This window comes from Vicugna pacos, chromosome 30 (genome assembly GCF_048564905.1).
Source record: "Vicugna pacos chromosome 30, VicPac4, whole genome shotgun sequence".
In the NCBI taxonomy this organism is placed as follows: Eukaryota; Metazoa; Chordata; class Mammalia; order Artiodactyla; family Camelidae; genus Vicugna; species Vicugna pacos.
This window is the reverse complement of record NC_133016.1, coordinates 6138677-6158054: the sequence shown is the minus strand read 5'-3', so window position 1 is coordinate 6158054 and position 19378 is coordinate 6138677. Positions and strand designations below refer to the sequence as shown.

General features: G+C 37.4%; 2 long non-coding RNA genes across 3 annotated transcripts in view; one reads left to right on the top strand and one right to left on the bottom strand.

The window, feature by feature from the left end:
* The window catches only part of LOC140690424 (uncharacterized), an 84558-nt gene extending 68859 nt beyond the window's left edge, over nucleotides 1-15699 (bottom strand). Inside the window, exon 1 of the long non-coding RNA XR_012065697.1 lies at nucleotides 15505-15699. This is a non-coding gene — a long non-coding RNA (uncharacterized lncRNA). The remainder of the gene's footprint in view (nucleotides 1-15504) is intronic.
* On the top strand, nucleotides 12252-14633 carry LOC140690478 (uncharacterized). Of its 2 annotated transcripts, XR_012065776.1 has the most exons (3): nucleotides 12252-12355; nucleotides 12593-12699; nucleotides 13426-14633. It is a non-coding gene; the product is annotated as an uncharacterized lncRNA (long non-coding RNA). The 2 variants fall into 2 exon arrangements; XR_012065775.1 differs by lacking the exon at nucleotides 12252-12355 and having other exon boundaries at nucleotides 12559-12699.
* Nucleotides 15700-19378: the final 3679 nt, after the last annotated feature.

Genomic DNA, 19378 nt, shown 5'->3' with positions numbered 1-19378 from the left:
TTATCTGTAATCAGGCAATTTACTCAATTGTTTACTAGTTTTTTAAAAAATTCTAATTCTAGAAACAGTCCTTTGGGATCTCCTTCTGTGGATTAAATGACCCGCATGGTGACAGGGCCACTCAGCGCATATTGACTGCCTGACACTGTAGCCCATGCTGTGTGGGGGCCTATGCCCTTTGTTTTTATTAAAGATGAATTTAAGAATAATTGACTCCGTATTATATAAAGGCAAAAAAAGGGAACGGCCTAAGGAACATATTCTTTAGGTAAATTTCACTGACAGCCCAAGCCCAACTTCTGGTCTTTTGAAAAGTTCACTGTTTCAATTACAAGCATCATTAGAGGGTACCTAAGCTCCCCCCTTGACACAGACACCCCTTCAGTGCCCAAAATGAGGATCTAGAATGTTTCAGCTCAAGTTTTCATATTAAACAATTTCCCTCCGGAAACATACAACCTTCCAAGACCGAATCAGGAAGAAACATACAGTATGAACAAACCAGTCACTGGCAGTGAAATTGAATTTGTAATAAAAAAAAAAAAAACCTCCAAGTATAAACAAAAGTCCAGGAGCAGACAGCTTTACAGGGGAACGCTACCAAACATATAAAGAAGAGCTATTACCTATCCTTCTCAAACTATTCCAAAAGATTGAAGAGGCGGAAACACTCCCAAATTCATTCTTTGAGGCCACCATTACCGTGATACCAAGACTAGACAATGACGCTGCAAAAAAAGAAAATTACAAGCCAATATGTCTGACGACCGTACATGCACATTATTTTAAACAACTCAAACTCTGCTCAGAAAACTAGTAATAATTCAATACATTTTAAATGTATCTGTGTAGTCATTAAATGCGTATATAAATAAGTATCAGCAATAATCTCATCAATTTAATATTTTTTTCCAGGAAAGTTGTAAGTGCTGCATTACTCTGAGGAATAGGGGTCCCCGTGGTGAAGACAGGGAGAGATGGGGTGCGCAGCAGAGTGAGAGCAGTTGTTCACCACCAGGTGATCGCTACAGCATTAAACATTAACAGATTAGAAACGTTCCACTTTCTGTGGCTGCTTTGATCTCTGTTACCTCACAGAAGGAAAGGAACCGTGTGTAAGAACACAGCACGCGGGTTCTGAGTGCGCACACTCAGGTAGCACTTGTATCAAAGTAAGCCACGTGGGCTCATCAGCTCACTTTCGGCTGTCCTGACAATTCTCTTCGTAAATGCTGAGTCTTCCAGAAGATTCCATCGTAAGGAGTCTTACTATCTGATATTTTGATTATAGATTTTGCATCCTTACATAAAAAGTAAGGTAAAGCATCCCAATTTTATTTTTGTTTTCTGTATACTGAACACTGTGTGTGGGAAAAAATGCCATGATTTTTAGTCTGTATTTCCACAATTTATTGTCAATTGGACTAATGTACTCCTTTCTTATAGGGATATCATTTTTTTGTTTGTTTGTTTTGTTGGGGAGGTAATTAGGTTTTTATTTTCTTTAAACGGAGGTACTGGGGGTGGAACCCAGGACCTCATACCTGCTAAGCATGTTCTCTACCACTGAGCTACACCCTCCTCTCATTTTTAATATGACTTCTCATAAACTGAACTATGAACTATTTGTTAGCTATTACATGTAATTAAAAGTTGACAGCTAAGAAAAAATACAGAATTGTTTATAAATCTAAAACTAAAATGTAATTTAAAATCAGTTGACATGCATATGCGTATTTGGCCACTGTTTGTATAGAAAGATAGCCTTTTAGCAAAACTAAATGACCCAAATTACCCAAGTTTGTGATATTTAATTTAGTATGTCAGAGGCCTTATGACATATTAGAAACACAACCTATATGACAGTAAAAGGAGTGAATTTGTATAATAAATCTGACACTCCCTGGATAATTTGAATTTAAATACTTTAAGCTTCCCCTTTTTTTAATTTGTAATATTTGTGTAACAGGATTTCACTTCAAGGGTATAATATGCTCTTTTTAATAAATTACTTACGGAGATTAATTTATCTAACCTTTTACTCTACTATCAGGGCATGTAACTGAACTTGTCATCACCTTTTAAATTGTGTAAATGCATATGGACCTACATTTAAGGTTTTTTTAACTTGTAATGCCCTTACTTTTTTTTTTTAATTTTTAAGCTTCTATATTCTTGTAGCCCTTCCCAGATACTGCTTATTTTGTTTGAGATTAAAATTAACCGAATAATATTAGCATATGCACTTAGAAATGACCAGGATACAGATCTAAATTGTCCTATTTTGAAAGTCACATGTAGTTATGATCATTTACTACATAGTATAGGGGTCAGAGGTGAAGTCTGGGACATTTATATATGATTTGTCTGACTTTGGGGACAAATTCTTGATATAGATGTTAGTCAAAATCTCTCATGTTCTATACGAATTCTTCACCAAAGATCAGGAGAGTTTGCAAGTCATACATTAATTGATAGGTGTATTGTAAATGCAATGAATAAAAAGTCAGAAAGTAAGGAGTCACATGTATCAGGGGGTTTTTGTGAATAAATTCCCTCTATTTTCCGTTTGGGGAAATCAGAAATAAGGGTCAGGCACTACCTTTTCTGATTTCTTAAGCCTCTGCTTTCCTTGAAATGCTTTTGAAAAATTTCTAGCCAAATTTGGAGATTCCCATCCTCCCCCGCAAGTCACATCAGGGAAGAGCGACAGAAATGCGTCCCACTCCCGGTGCAGGAGCTAATCACAGTTTTCTGCTCTCAAAATAACTGGCCTCTTGCTTTTATCTCAAGAAGGTTGTCAGTGATGTCATGCAATTACTTTTGCTTCCTCGGTGGAGTGGCAACAACACACATGATAAACATTCAAGAACAACTCATGTCTTTGTTCTCATTTTTAGCATGATTTTATGAATTTTCTCTTAGCAGTATGCAATAGCTTGAAAAATTCAATAAAATCTCTGACCACCTTTCACAAAGGGATGGGGTCGACTTTTCCTCACCTTGAACGTGGGCCAGCCTGAGTGCCAGGTTAGAAAAGATGACCAGGTTCCATGGACCCAGGTTCCAAGGTGATGCCTCCCTTTGGCGACATGACTTTGGAGACTGGAGTCACTACGTAAGACGTCTGTATATCTTGAAGCCATCTTGTCGGAGAGATCCTGAAACTACCACAAATGAAGACAGATGCCCAAGCCACCCAGCTTTCAGTCTTCAGCATCAACTGCCAGACACCAGACGTTTAAGTGAGCGAGCCTTCAGAAGACTCTAACCCTCAGTCTTCACGTCTTACACCGCGTCCTCAGACATCACGGGGCAGAGACAATCCACCTTCTGTGCCCTCCTTGAATCCTAACCAACAGATCTGCATAAAATAAATGTGCTAATGGGGAGTAATTTTATAACCACCAGAACACAATGGACTAGCTTGAGCCGTAATGCCATGTTTTAATGACAGTTAAGTTCATTGGGGGTGCATTAGCTAACCTTATTCCAGTGATCATTTTGCAATATATACGTGTACCCAATCATCACACTGTACACCTGAAATCTATACAATGTTTTAAGTCAATTATACCAATAAAGGTTTAAAAAATGAACAAATGAATAAATAAAACCACCATTTCTAGATGGAGGAAAGATTTTCACATGACAAGGGTTACTGTCTACCGCACATCCAGGTTCCCGGGTTCCTACGCACTCCTAGCATAACAAGAGACACCTGTGTCCTTCACGGATGTGCAGTGTTGCTTGGTATCTTAGGGGAACTTGTAGTACCTTATTTAAACATGGTACTTTCTTGCTAACCTGTCACTTTTTGAATTTTTGTGCCCAAATGTCTTCACTTGCTCGTTAGAATTAATACCTTTTTTTTTTAGTATTAATTGAAAGTTTTCATTGCTTAGATGAGTACTTCCTTACAGCAAGAGAAAATAATCAAGATTTCTGGAAGTCGTTTATGACAGTTCTTTTTTGCTACTGAGAAGTATTCAAAAGATAAAGCAGTATAAAATAAGATGTTCGCAACTTGTACTAATTTATTTTTCAAGAAGGATGAACTTTGTTAAGTTCTCTGGGTAAAAATATCTTGGCTGTAAACAACAGATGCTTGAATTCCTGTGTGCAGCCTCCAACCACAGGTAGGAACACTCATTTGAGTTGAATTCTTAGCACCACTGATGACAAGTGTGATATATATTTTCCATATTTTATTACACAATATTATTTTCTAAGTTGATTTAAAGGAATTGTCTCTTCCACTCATTTCAAACTGATAGTCATTAAATATCTGAAAATTCATTTTAATTATCATTATTAGGTATTTCAAAGATAGCAACAGTTACCAAAATGGATGACTTTGAGTTTTATCAGCTCTTTTCCCTACGTATTTGCTTTTATAACTTGCTCCTCAGGGTCCCCACTAACCCCCCAGTGGACATGGGAAGCAGCAAAAAGTGGCCAACAGGAGGAAACCTAAGAGTTAAGAAGTTCTTGGGATCCTGACAAAGTAGATATTAGCCTCCTCGCAATTAATGCTTCGACTATTCCTTTGACACAAAATTTATTACACACAAGAAACGTAAAGTAGCCTTTGCATAGGAATAATGTTGTCTGTTTGGCAATATTTTCCTGATTAAGAATTTCATCTTAATTAGAAGACAGACGTAGTCTATTTGTTTCAAATTATTTGCTTCTATAATTTCATTGAAACACTAAGATTACCATTCTTCTAAGATTGTTATTCCTTACTGCCACACTGTACAGCTAATAAATATTACAGCTTCCTCCAAATTTGCCTTTAAAACTTACTATGTCTCAAATATTCAGAAATCATTTCTCAAATTTTTACATGTTCAATCTTACAGAAGAATCTTGTGGAAGAAATTGAGTCATAGCATTTGAAGAGGATTAAAAACACTGTAAATGAATGCTAGCCATCTATGAAAGCTGAGTTTAATTTTTGCTCCTATACTTTTGTCAAGTACTTTTCCATATTATTTTTGTATCATGCATTCAGCCTCCTGGTAAAAGTTTCCTTCAACACATTTCACTAGTGCATCTTTAAATGTTATAGAGAAAAGTGGAAGAAAGAGGCAGGGCAGAATTGGTCCGAGTCTAGAACTGTGCACTGATGACAAGGCACCCCCACTGGGCCCTTTCTTCACAGCCCCTACATTACATCGTCTTATCTCAGGATATAGAAGATGGCACAGAAGCACCTTTCTGAGGAGAGCTCCTTGGCCTCTCTCACCAACGTTGGTTGACAGCTAGGATCCAGGGAACTCTGCAAGCTTCCCAGTGCTTCTCCTTAAATACCTATTCTAAATAACCTGAGCATGAATAGGAATCTCTCAACTTAACAGGATCATCTGAAAATCTGTAACCAAACAGCATACACATTCTAATTAAGCAAAATAATTCTATAATATGTGGATATTTGGGGATAAGCATCCTTTGGGGATTTGCAGATTCTGGTTTCTCTCTACATGAACCCAGTTACCCCTCTACTATGCTGGTACAAATACCTATCAAAGACTATTCAGTTGTCACATTGGGAAAGCCAGCAAAGCTCAATATAAACCAACAAATAAACAAGTAAATATACAACAAGCAAACAAATGACTGAATGAATGATGGATACTGCATTTAAAAAGCGCTAGCATTTTCTAGGGGAAATATTTAGTCAGAAAATCAAGTTCTCTCTTAATTCTTGACATGCTGTTTGGAAAAGTAACAATCTTGCTGACTCTGGACTTTTCATAAGAAAAAAAAAAGAACCAAATCCATCTCTGTGTTATAAATATTAAATGGGAACATCCACAGTAAACCAAGATGCCACACTGAATCTCTAGCATGAATTATACACACCTGGTTCCACGTGAGATTGTACCAGTAAGACTCTAAGACCTTGAGCTACCAGGGGTCCCAGGCTCATGTTCAGTTCAGTCCAAAAATCAGGGGTCCATTGTCTGTCTTTAGCTTGCTAGTGCTTAAACCAAGAGATCATTTTTTGATTTTCTAATGAAGAAGTGCCCTGAATAACTGGATTTGAGTCTTGCCAAAAGTGAGCATCTGTCATATAAATATGCAGAAGTTACACTTGGCTGTGCTAAGCTCAAAGGCTGTATTCTTTCAAATGCCATTAAGATGGAGGAGATGACTTAAGCCTGAGTCTCTCGTATCCCTAGTTCTTCCCAGGAGGCAGGCTGTGTTTCTCTCAGCGTTGTTCTATCTCTGTACCATGAAGTCCTACCAGATAAATGAATACCACCTAAGGGGTACTTGCTAACCCTGCTATCATCCCAAACAAATCTTCCTGAAAATTCAGCAAAATTGGCTCATATGTATTCACAAATGTCCTTTTGTAAGCCGTAAAATGTATATTGAACTTCCCTGTTTCCTCCTGTGCCTGTGTACCAGGTTACTACACTATTTATAGTTTATAACAAAATGAGAAGCAACCACTATACTTCTGCACTGACTTCTGTGTTCATATTGCATCCATAAAACTGTAACTGTGGACACTGGTTATGCACTGACCTAGGAAATGCTGAGCACAGCAGGCCTAGCCAGGGTCCACTTAGCAGGACTTCTTTGCTCCAGGACCCTGTGACATAAAATGTGGTCCTAGAACCAGCAGCAACAGTGGGAGCAGGGAGCTTGTTAGAGCATCAATCCCACCGTAGACGTCCTGAGTCAAAATCTACACCTGAACAACATGTCCACAACATCCATGGGTTTAGGAAGCAAGGCTCCAGGACTTGCTATGGTTTCATACCAAGTCTTGATTTCTGGGATTACAGAGATTCCTTCACACTTACCACTAGACAAATAGACACTCATGAATCATCAAGAAATTCATCCAAATGGTTTCACCTACTGATGATCAGCATCAGTGTGTGTGCATCAGTGTATGTGTGCTTATCCAGCCATTAAAAATACTGAACTACAAGGATTGATTTTGAAAATCAAAATGAATATTCCAAAGAATGAAACTGAAAGAAAACGAATGATCTTCTAAAGACAATTACCGAGAGTTGGTGTGTTCAAAACCCTGTAGTCTTGGACCTTGTTAAGCTAGTATCTTCTGTTAGCCCCAGAAGTAAATGTTTTCAAAGCTATCCAAAGAGTCCTGAAGTACATACACGCAGACAGAGGTACACATATGTGTGTGTACAACTAGGATTCAGAGAGGTTAAATTGGGTGGTACTGTTCCAGATGTTACTTCTATCATTTCCATTTCTAATGTCACATTCTGTAATCAGGAAGAACACTGTAACTAAGTTAAAAATAACAAAACTACTTTTATCTTTTGGAAAATACTTCTGATCCTTGATGTACATTTATTAACATCCAGAGAGTGAAATATCTAAAATCTGAAAGCTCATGTAGTATTTGGTAAATGTTTAAAATATAAAACTCTTTTAAAAAAAACTGATTTTATTATCTATAATTGAATAAGAGCATCTTCAAATTTTTTTAAACTCATAAAATGAGTTATATGTAACATTTTAATAAGTAATTTAGTTATTGAAGTCCTTAGACGCTTCTGTAAGAAATACTGCAGTAATGGTTTGATGCAATCATCAGTTCAATGGACAAAGGTGAAAAGGGTAATAAGCAAAAGTAAAACCTGGGGATGTTATAAAATACCCCAAGCTGCAACTTATGAAACTGAATAGCTGATTAATATGTCTTAAATTTAATGATAAAGAATTTTTTTAATATTGAGTACATTCTGAACACTATGCATCCCATATACTGTGATACAATCACAAAATAACCAAAGATCAAAGACTTCAGTTTGTCATTCAAATGCATCAACAATCTAAACTAAGATCTGCACAATTCTAACTCAGAAGCAAAGATTAATGATAAAACAAAGGCTTTTGATAGCTAACAAATGTCTAGTATTGGTTAAGAAATAACTTCCATTATGCCATAAATATGAACTGTTAGGATGAATGTAATAGTGTATACCTAGTTGACAGCCTCCTTCAACTCCTCTGGGATTTATGCTTGTTCACATGCTCCAAGGTTGGTGGGTAACTGCAATTTACCAGTGAGATAGGATATTATGTGAGGGCCCTTAAGGATCCAATCTTACTTGCTGCTCTTAAGGGCTTACTACCATTAGAGACAGGGAACAATTATCCCAATGGTTGAAGAAGAGAAGACAGATTATTCAAAACGTCCAGCTACTAAAAAGACAGCCTGTTCTATTGTGAGCTCTGTGGCGGATTTTAACACCAGATGGAGTGTCAAAATGCATAACCTAAGAATGAAGTAGAAGACCATGTGGAAGCCAGGCAGGACTGACTATCAGAGTGAGTGGCATTAAAACACAGACTCATCCAGCGGGTGGGTCACAAATCAGACAGTCCTAAAACAAGCCTACAAAGCGATGCTTATAACAGACTATCATATAAACACAGACACATCCATCTATCTACGCCCCCACACACATACAGTTTCTCTTTCTTCTTAATTTGAAGATCTTTTATGAGAGATTAATGTAGTAAGAGAACATATCATGAATCTCAAATAGAAAAAATGAGAAAAAAACACCATCTGGTAGTTAATAGAGAGGCACATTCACACTTTATGTTTCTGCATCTGAACAGGCCACGCTTTGGAGAATCAGCTGCTGGTACCAAGGACAACGGAGAGAAGCGTGGCTTTGATTTGCCTTGATAACATTTCCATATTAACGTATTTTAAGAGTGCTGTGATTTTTAAAAAATTTTTTAAAAAATTGTTATAGATTCTAACAAATAATCACACAAAAGGACAAATAGGATTTTGAGGGTTTTTTTTTAACTTCAACCCAAATTATAAATCAATTTGAACTAGTATTTCAGAAGAGCTTGCTCATTACAAATCATTATACTCATACTTGCCAGAGGCTAGTCAAAGGCTTAATTCATGCTGTTCAGAAGAACAGCTTCTTGTAACTGGCAAAGTCCTTTAAGAATTTATTTTATGACTTACTTTTTTATGCTATCCCTTTAGAGTTTTACCATATGACTTGTTAAGACTGAATGGACTTCTTTCAAAAATCTGCTTTACAAAGCAGATAAGGGTGTGCGTGTGCACTTGTATGAAGGATAAAGGAAGTTACATCCCTTAATATGTGACTATAAACATTTCAGTCCTTTATATTCCAAATGTTTTGAGAAAAAGAAGATTCAGGGCACAGTGAATGTGCTCTTTCAAATATTTTAAGAGCTGTAATGTTAATGGATGGCAAATTGATGCTCTGTAGCTCAAAACTCAGAGCAGGAACAAATGGGTACCAATATCAGAAAATCTACTTAATATAAAATATATTCTCCTGGCATTGCTCAAACCATCGTGAGCTCAGAATCACCATAAGCATTCAAGATGGGGCTGAAGGGGCAACAATAATTTCTTCTATGGAATTACATCCCATCAAGACACTGAAGGGACACATCCACACTACAATTCTGTTGCGTCTTACTGACTTACAGGGAAGATACTCCCGTAAACGCTGTATTCATTTCCTACGACAGCTGTGTCAGTTCTGAGCTGGTTTCATATGGCACAGGAGGAGGAGAAAAAAGTCAAAGCACCAAAACCTGGATGGCTTAAACCAACAGAGTTGTATTGCCTGACAATTCTGGAGGCTCAACGTGCCAAATACAGAGCATCAGCTCAGGGGTTCCTCCTCTGAAGAATCTAGAAACTCTCCTTGCTTCACCCTACCTTCTTATAACTACTGGCCATCCTTGGAGTTCCTTGGCTTGTGCATCACTCTAATCTGTCTCCATCTGCATGTGACCACCTTCCCTGTGTCTGTCTCTTCTCCTTTTATAGTGATGCCAGTCATATAGGATTAAGGGTATGAGTGAGTCTGGAGAAAATTATTGAAGAATTCAGTACAAAACAATAGGACAAAAATGAATACCATTTCAGTTCCTTTCTACTATATTAAAAAACTTTTTTTTTGGTACAAGCTATTTGAATTTAATACCTCATTAGCATCCACTGTCATGACTGAAAGAATATGTAAGCCTGAAAAAAAAAAAAGAACTCCATGTTTTGTGGTTATTTTGCTGTTTTGTTTGTTGTTATTTCAACTAATCACTACCTACTCACTCTGGACTGAGGTGAGCATGGCTCTTACCAGCAATTTTGCTGCCCCTGGGACTTTTGACTCAGATAGCGAGGTGGCTATAATCCCCTAAATGTGATGTCTTAGATAAAGAGATTTCTTCATCTCTGCTGAAATCTGCTTCATCTCAGATTTGACTCAAGGCAATTATTTTTTCTTAATACAATTAACTTTTAGCATTTTCTGCTGCATTAGGCAGTCTCAAAGATACACTAAAATTTACCCCTTTTTCCCCTTCTTAGTTATTGTACTCAAGGAAGACCTAGAGACTCATTTTTCAAGGAAAAGTACAAATGCTATTTTTATTTTTGGGAAAATTATTATTAAATACGCAGAAAATATTATCATTTATTCCTGATAATTTCTGGCTTATGTTTGTGGATGAAACTACGAAGGACAGCATCCCATATGAACCTTTCTCAAAATGTGTGCAGAGTTCATTTTTATTTTTACAGTTGTCACAATAGCTAAACGGACTTAACTGGCCTCTGTTTAGTCATTAACTTGTTTTTGATGTCCATACCAATGATACAATTACATACCTTTAAAATGAATTAATATTTTGAATTTAGATTTTTGCATTTCACTTAAAATTCTTACTCGAGAAGTCCTACCTAAATGAACACTGAGTAAAACATACAGCCTGGAGGAACAACCCAAAATGTTTAAGTATAAACTCTACATGCACCTCACTGTCTTTTACAAATCCTATAGGAGTTAACTAGGGCTTTCAATCAAGGAGCAATTACCTAAACCAACGTCAGCCAAGGAAAATATGTCCTAACCATTAACTCTAAACACATGAGAATCATTAACTTTCTAAGTTGTCACAAGTCATTGATTCTACGTTTTCCTTTTAAAATGTTGTGCTATTTTGATAGCAATAATATTTTGTAACAGGTAATATATAAATATTAATCCAAGGAACTAATTTGGATGAACCAAGAACTTGTACTCTAAAATCTATAAAGTGTATATATATATATATTTGGAAATGCTTTACAGTATTTTTAATTAATTATGTGATCTCTAACATCCTGTGTTAAGAATGTTATGAAAAAGCATTTGAAAACAAATATAATGAAGTTTGAGGAATTCCAGTTTAGCTCCTAAAAACCTGATGTTAAATCAACAAGCTTCAACAAATATTGATCAAAATTTATCTAAATTTAAGCTTCTTTGAGTTGGGGTTTAAACTATAATAAGAGATGCTTATCTTATAAAAATCATTTGTATTGTTGCCCATAATTCCAGTCTAGGCACACTGCATCTCACATGGACACGTGTAGCTGAGGTTAACAACAATAATGATTCTGCTTTCTATCAACTCTTCATCTGCAATTTTGACTTTTCAGATTCATTTTAAGAGTCAGCTAGGACTGGAGAAATAAGAGCATTAGATTACTTTTCCTGCTGTTTATGATTAAATGAGTTGGAAATTCTATCTCAATATTGATATGCTTGCTATTTCATATTTATTTTTAATCAATAAAATACTTAAAATTTAAATCAATATTTTTACCTTTCTTTTGTAAAATTTTGAATGTATTAGAATTTTTTCTGCTAAGGTAACGTTTTGTTGCTATTAAAATTTTAATTGGGAGAAAATAAAAACAGAGGAAAGCATAAAATAAAAACGTGCTGCTTAAAGAATTCGTACACAGAGATCACCAATATCACACCACTTAAGAAGTAGATAAAGCTTTCATTCCTGAACATCGCAGGCTGCCCCTACTTTATACAACCACTAGATTAGTCACCCCCTTACCCTTTAGAGAGATCCCTCCCTTGCTTTTATCACTTAGGTATCTTTAACCATTTATTGTCTGTTTTGACCTTATTATAAACACGAATAAAACGGTACGTAGATTCACTTTTGTGGATCTCTTAAATAATAACTGTTAAGTGAAAAAACAAAATGGTGTGGACAGTAATACAGGCAAACTCTCTTCTAGCATAACGATGTTGAAAAGAGGATCGTGCTCCTTCCACCAGTTTCTGGCAGCCGGCGTAGACGCTCCTCACCTGAGCCTGCACCTTTCGCTAAGACAGCGGGCGTGTCCGCTGGCCCTGATTTAGGCCGTTAGGAACAGCGCGGGTTTACAAAATCGAGAAGCTAGGAGGAGCCGCCTCAACGTCTCTAGGATAGTTCTGAGGGCAGTTAAAACAAAGGAGTGTCTGTAAAGAGAACAAATTCTGTAGTTCATGAACTGAAAGAGGTAAGAGTGATTTAGTTTTAGAATCTTCAAGGAAGTCACTTATTTTGTTTCAAACGGGCGTCAAAAGATCAATCACAGATTAAAGAGCAGGGTGAGCCCCCAGCGGTACGGTCCCCGTTCAGGCCGAGGAGGATTTCACTCAAGGGGATTGTGACGCAGTTTTTTAACTTATTAAAATGCCTTTAGCTCCTGCTGCTGCCGGGATGTCCTTTGCTGTTCTGATAACTGCATTTTTAGGGCTGGAAATGAAGAAAGGGCTCCAATATTCAAGAACTATGGAAATCATACTGCAATCTAGACACAGATGAAAATGAACTTCGGTGAAACACTTTGTAAAAGACTTGGTAAGATAATGTGCCCTGTGAGAGCTGAAGTGATGAAGCCTCTCTTTTCATTTCCAAAACAGATTGCTTTTTCTGCAGCCGTTGGCCTGTCATAGGAAGTTCTGATTAGTCTCCTATGTAAAAGGAGTTTCTGTCTTTATACTACGAAACTCTCAGTTGTCTCACTGACCTTTACCATTAAGTGGAAATTTCTACTGTATAGATGAGCTAAACCTATTTTTAATTCAGAAGAGACAATGGATGGTAATTATACCTTCCTCTGAAAATGCCTAATGCAGGCAAGCTACTCTTCGCGTGCTGTATTTCTGTTCCTAAGAAGAAATACAGGTTGGATGAGGCTGAGTTTGTAAAAATGTGAGTTACAGGGACAAACTCCTTCTTGTCATGACATTTCTTTATGTAGAAGTGTAACAGATAAAATGGAATATTCTTACTGTGATTGACAACACACTTGTGCATATTCAACTTTAAACACACAGCAATTAGTTACTAGGAAATAAAGATCTCCTTTCCCACACGTATTAGCTAAAGACTTCATCGGCACATTTCACCAGACCTAGCTGTTTTTAATGAGAAACTGATAAAAATTAGTATTTGACACACCATCAACTAGTTTTGCTGTGTGTGTCTGTGCACCTCCTGTGCGTTATTCATGGTAGAGACCCATTACGCGTGTTTTCTCCTAAGATGGAACTGACAGAATTAACAAGCAGCCTAATCCCTCAGGAGAGAGCTGTACCAAGATGAAGTTTTATAACACATCTCATCATGCCCTGCCTTAAACAGAACGGAGTAAGAGCAGAGACTCCACCTAGTTGGAACGTGCCCTTCTCATCAGCATCAAAGATTGCTTGCGAACACCCAGGAGCTGCAAGACCGACCAGAACACTGTCACCGCGTCTTTGAGGGAGAAAAAGTGAGACAGAGTAGAGGAGAATAACCACCCAAAACTAACAGCACCATCACCAAACAATGGCAGAAAGGGGAGAAAAAGCATCTATACAAGAAGGAAATTTTGCCTCTTAAATACTTAGAAAACCAAAAATCATGTCAGAATACAACTCATCTCAGTGTTTAAAAGAAAAAAAACCCGCACAAGGTTTATACCTACAGAACGTGACAGGTAGTTAAAAGCCACACATGTGAACCTGTCTTCCAGCTGGGGTTTGAGAAGGTGGTGCTGGCATCTCCAGGTAGGATGCTGTCAGCCACGGGGGGCTGGTAAGGGATCCGAGGAGGTGAGCTGCCCCAACTGGAAGAAGGCGATAGGAGCCCACATAGAGCAAAACAGCACTTTATTGCAGTACAAGCCGGTGGCGCGGGTGGCGGGAGGGTGGGGGCGCTCAGCTGTACGCTGCTTGTCCTTTTAGAATGCTAGTGGCGCATGCGCAATGTTCAAAATGCCGACTCACGCTGCTGGCGCATGCGTATTGTTCATAATGCTGACTCACTACTGGCGCATGGGTACGTTTACCTCTTACCAGGTGCAGGCTATTGTGAACTTTGGCCTGGGCCCCACGGTTACTCACTTAAGGCTGCCCACAGAGGCAAAGTTGAAAAGGAACCCAGGCAACCTGTTAGCTGTTTAGCAACCTGTACATAGTATTTACTCTGTGCCAAGATCTACTTTTAAGTGCTCTGCAAGTGCGAGCTCATTTAATCCACATGGCGAACCTATGAGCTGACTACTATAATCTTGCATGTTTTATAGATGAGGAGCCCAAGGCCCAGGGTTAGAATAAGCTTCCCAAGATCACACAGCTGGCAAGTAGCAGAGATAGGGTTTGCAATCAGGCACTGTGGCTCCACCATCCACGGTCTAACATCGGCCCTGCTACTTCTACGGAGCCGCTTGATAAAATGTATCAGGTCGTAGCTTTGCTTGCTCTTTTAAGAAAGCACAAATAAAGAAAAGCTTGCTGGAATAATTTTAACTAATTTTTCTTGCTTCTTTATCAAAAACCACATACCCACACACAGCTAGTAAGTCAATGCAGACGTCTGCACAGCTAGAAAATAACAAAGCTAGACTTTGTATCTAGTAAGTTCAGGTGTCTCCTATCCTGTAGACTTAATTGACTTTACTGTCTTTAAAAAAACTGTTCCACATGGTCTTAAAACAGAAGAAAACCTTTCTGGAGTCAAGAAAAATTAAATACCTGTTACAATAAATCTGAACAAAAGCAATATCACACACACACACACAAGTAATACTGAAAATTATTGACAAATATCACTTCAAAATAATAGTTGCAAGTTTACCAAGTATTAGCAAATTGAATTTAGCTCTACACTGGAATAATATGACGGACACAGAAGGCTTGTTCAAGGAACACATGGATAGTTCAATTTTAAAATGTTAGACTTCACTGAGAATTAAGGGGAAAAAACATTCTTATATTCAACACAACAAATGCTCCTGTCTCCCCAGAATTGATAAAGTTTATAATTGGGGAGGGAGGGTATTTAACAACCTAGGAATAGGGTAGAACTCTAAGAGCCAGATAAAGATGTGTCTCTATCAAAAGAGTTTCAATAAAATACAAATCTTTTCTACCAAATTAATTAAAGATAGAAAAATAAACCCATACCATCTCAAACAGAAACATGAACATAATTTTTACAGATGAAAAAACAGAAATGGTCCACATCCAAGTTAAAACAAGTGTTCAACCTCACCAGCAACCAAGGGAAATACAAACTAAAGCTTCATGTAAATGCTGTTTTTCACCTACAAGCTTGACAAAAATTTTAAAGCCAGATAGTATAAAATTTTGTTGAAGATACAGAAAAACAGACACTCACCCACTGCAGCTGGAGATGGAATACGACCATTTTGAAAAACACCCTTGGCACCACCTAGCAAAGCTCATCTTTCAGCGACTGGTTCCCAAACGGCTTCCCAGGGAATCATCCTGGGATTTTTAAAACCTGCTGATGCCTGGCTCCACCTCCAGCCAATCTGATTTAATTGGCAAGCGGTGAGACCTGGGAGCTGGGAGTTTCCGACTCCTCAGGTGATTCTAAAGGGCGGTGTTGCTTGGGAACCACAGCCATTCTTTGTAATGCAGAACCTCCACTACAGAGTATATAACTTAGAGAATCTCGTGCACGTTTATCCTGGACAATTACAAGAACATTAACAGTAACAATGGTCATAACAGCAAAATACTAAAAACAATCAGAAGGTACATCAGTCTGGAAAGCATAAATCAGTGGTTTAAAAAGGAGAAGCATTTTGTCACACTTCTTTTTTTTTTTTGGAAAATAAAGAACCCTGTTACTGGCAACTGTAAACGAACATCTATGAATTCACATCATCAATGTATAAAACTAAGCATCAGCTATTTTCTCACTAGTCAAGAATTTTAAGGAAATAGAAAAGCACACTAAGTTGCATAGCACTTTTACGAATCCTTGAAGTTCAGCCAAGTATCAACAGACATTATAACTTCACAGTATTTCCATGGCATTTTTTTTTTTAAATACAGAGTTTTCCTGAAAGTCCTAAATTTCAACACGTCTAGTCTGTTGCCGACATTGTGGGGTAAAAGCAGGACAGCAGTCATTTTGCTTTCAAACAAGAACCCCCCAAATATTTGAAAGTGAAATGGAGGTAGCCCTAGGAATCAGAGAAAGCGGCAATTAGAAAACTGAACCAATAACTTGTGCAATACTAGTATTTTGTGCTAGACATCCCGTCTTCAAAAATGCAAAAATTTCTGTAACAGGGGCATATTTTCATATTACAAGTAGGACTACTGAGGCTCATCTGGCTTAAATAACTTTTTGAAGGTCACTGACCTATAGACGGTTATTTGGAGCTGAATCCATCCATGGTGGTCTGACTATCTAGGTTCATGACAAATTAAAATGAGATGTTTCTGGAAGCAGGACTGGTCCAAATGTTCTTAATATATAAAACTCCATTTCTTTCATAATTTTAATCTATCACCTTAAGCTCAGTTTTCCTTTTTGTGTACAGACTGATTTCTTAATGAAATAATTTGTGCAGCTTATCCAAAACCTGTCCACCATTTTATTCACAGAATGATCATGAATTCCTTTGTGTAATATTTTCCATAATTCATTCATGATATTAGAGCTCACTTCTGTACAAACAGTGAATCACGGATTTCAATTTTGAAACAGTATTAATCACTAATGGGATCTAAATCTGTCTGCTTTATGGGCATGCACAGATTTCTACAAGACAAAAATGTTACATGCAGCAAAAATAAGCAAGATCAATCTAATATTGCAGGAACATAAAATGTGCTCTATATTCCTTAGAAATTACATCAGGTTTCAATTATTATGATCATTTTTATAATTAATGCTATTTACAACTACATCAAAGTTCATATATTTATTTATTTCCTAAATAATAAAGCCCCATCTCCTTACTAAGGATGTTCAAGCCCCTTTGCCAGGCTAGCCTGAATCTTCTCTCATAGTCTTTTCTTCCGTTACTTCCCTTCATTTGTTTTATGCTCAAGATACCTTGGCTCCATCCATTAGTGGTCCTTGTGTATTAACATATTTTTAGGCCTTTGTGGGTTTGTGTGCCAGTTATCACTCTTCTGAACCTCCTAATTTCTAAATCCCTCTTTCTCTCTCTGCCTCAATATCTTTTTCTGTATTCCTCCCTGTCCATCTCAAGCATGCAGCCTTCTTTGAAGCACCTCCTTCAAATTTCCATGACCCACTATTCTGCTTGAATTAAATACTCTTTGCTCAGTGCTTCTAAATAGACATATGAAAAGACATTCACGCTCAGCGATCAGGTAAGTTAACAACAATCTAACAGTATGCAACCTAAGGACAGAAGTTACGTGTCAACTAGGGCTGGAGTAACCAGGTATTTTATGCACTGCTGTTGAAAAGCGCACTGTCATTTCCATGCTAGGAAGCCGCCAGCAGTATCTACAAGGTCAGAACTAACACACACCCCATGACCCAGCAATTGTACTCCTGGTTATATATGCACAGAAATATATACTAAACGTACCAAAGGATGTATGAATGAGAAGATTATAAAGCAAGAGCTAAGAACAGAACACACCACCAATGCCTGCCAAAATAGAAGAGGTGCATGCATTTTGGTATATTCCTAAAACGAAATTAATGACAATAAAAATAAAATTAAAACCTACTCTGAGCAACAACACGATGTCTCAAGTCTTACTCCATTTAAGATATACATGAAAGAAGACACATGTATGACTTACATATAAAATTTAAAAATCAGCAAAATTCATCTCTGGTGTTAGAAACCAGGATAGTGGGTACCTTGATGGAGAGGACAAAGAATAAGGCGAAGGTATGCGAGATGGTCTGCAGTGCTGAAAAGGCTCTATTCCTCAATCCAGATGGTGTTTTGTGGTGAGAATTCTTTGAGCTGTACAGCCATGATGCCTGCTCTGTGTCTATATATATCATACTTCCGAAAAAGATTATTAAAATATGAAGCTATAAAGTGCTTGGCATTCTGCATCTCAGAGGAATATAGAATTGATCTCCAGGATTTACAAGTAAGAGCTCTTTCAAAATTATTCTCTAAATCAATTAACCATAAAAGACAAACTAACGGCAGAATTAAGTCAAATAGTACAGAGGGAAAAGTAGTAGCTGCTGTATGGAAACACCTCTATGTGTTCAAAAATATTATTTATTTTAATGTTGTGAACGTTGGTTTGAAGCATCAAACTGTACAGTTGTTACAGTGGGAAAAGCACATAGGTAACACTCTTTTGGTGTACTTCACTGAATTTCTACGAATTTATTCTCAGTTATAATGAAGTGAGCTCTGGTTAAATGTAATTGGATTTTTTAAGTACTGTAGTTTATAATAAGGATGGAGTTGACCTGTCAGTATTTCACCTATTGTTTAGCTTTCTTTGATGAGGAAAAGCCACAACTGCAGTATGCGTACTTTTCCTATGCATTTTCTCTGAGTTTGAGAAATGGACGTGTATCTAGGAATTTATAAAACTACCATAAAACAGAATGGAAATTCATGGACTCAAGTGTTTAACAACGTCACCATGTAGTATTGTGTTAAGTTGAACCCACTGACGACATTTTACATTAACAGGGGCCGACAATCAGAAAGGAATGATTGTCTATGTTTTATCTTTTTTGAACAGTGAAGTAATTTATGATACAATTCTAGCATGAGGAAGTATTGACAAAACAAATTGTCATTAAGCTTCCTGCCAGCTCCAGGAGTCATTCAGTGCAGTGTGCACCAGTATTTCCTTGTTTAGCTTTCAGAGAATTACCTCTAACTCTCACAGCCAGTCTTATAGAGCGTGCAACCTGCAATGCAGCATTCACCCGGATGTGGAGCGTTCCCCTCCATTTTACATGCCTGAAAATTCTTACATCAGGGATGACATAAGTTTTCTATGATTAGACAATGAGAACACGGTAAATCAGCTTCAACTGTAGGTAAGTCTTCTGTCCGCATGTTTTGTTCTCAAGTGAAACCAACAGCACACTGTGCATGATAGCAATCCCCTCCTCTTGGTGTTAACATTTGCATTAATCCTTAGGAATTCTGAATTTTTAATAAGCAACTTCAAAAATGTATGTTTCTGAAAATCTCTCTAATGGTGTGTCATCCTCTAAACTGATAATTTCACAGTAATAATATCCAGGGTCACTTTAGTTGCTT